This window comes from Myotis brandtii, unplaced genomic scaffold (genome assembly GCF_000412655.1).
Source record: "Myotis brandtii unplaced genomic scaffold, ASM41265v1 scaffold1223, whole genome shotgun sequence".
In the NCBI taxonomy this organism is placed as follows: domain Eukaryota; kingdom Metazoa; phylum Chordata; class Mammalia; order Chiroptera; family Vespertilionidae; genus Myotis; species Myotis brandtii.
The window spans coordinates 1,060,185-1,060,839 of record NW_005354265.1 but is presented as its reverse complement, the minus strand read 5'-3'; positions in this window follow the sequence as shown (position 1 = coordinate 1,060,839).

The window sequence follows — 655 nt, the reverse complement described above, 5'->3', positions numbered from 1 at the left end:
TGGAGGCCTCTCGGGGCCATGGCCAGGGCTTAGGGGCTGGGACCCGAGGCAGAGGATACTGGAAATGGAAAATGTGAGCCAAACAGCCTTATCGGGGCTGGAGGCAGCTGTCTCCACTCCACACCCTCTGCAGCCTCCGCCTCTCGGGGCAGGACCGCAGGCCCTTTCCCGTAGGGATGCAAGCTGTTTGCTCTCTGGGTAGCCTGGGCTTCAGCAAGGGCCTGTGGGAAATTCTTCCTCTACTGGGACTGTAGTAGGCAGTTAGATAGACATGTGCGGAGCAGGAAGGATGGGCCAGGTGCAGAGGGTCACCAGGGCGGAGAGCCCTGGGTGCCTAGCAACGGGCAAAACTACAAGCCCTTGCAAGACCACTCCCTTAAGCATTAACCCCTGGAGGTGACATCTAGGCTTCAGCTGTGTTTCAGCTGCAGGCCCAGAGAAGCAGCAAAATCAGAGGGAGTGAAGCTGCAGCTGACATCAGGACCAGCTGCATTGACTAATGACCCCCAACTCAGACCAATCAGTGGAGACCACGAAGGGGCACACCTGGAAAGTTGATGAATAGAGAGCCGCCCCTGAGACCTCAGATACAAGCCCTCAGGATAGAGGACCCAGCGTGGCTCTCTCTATGGAGCATGCCCTTCTCTCTCTCTCT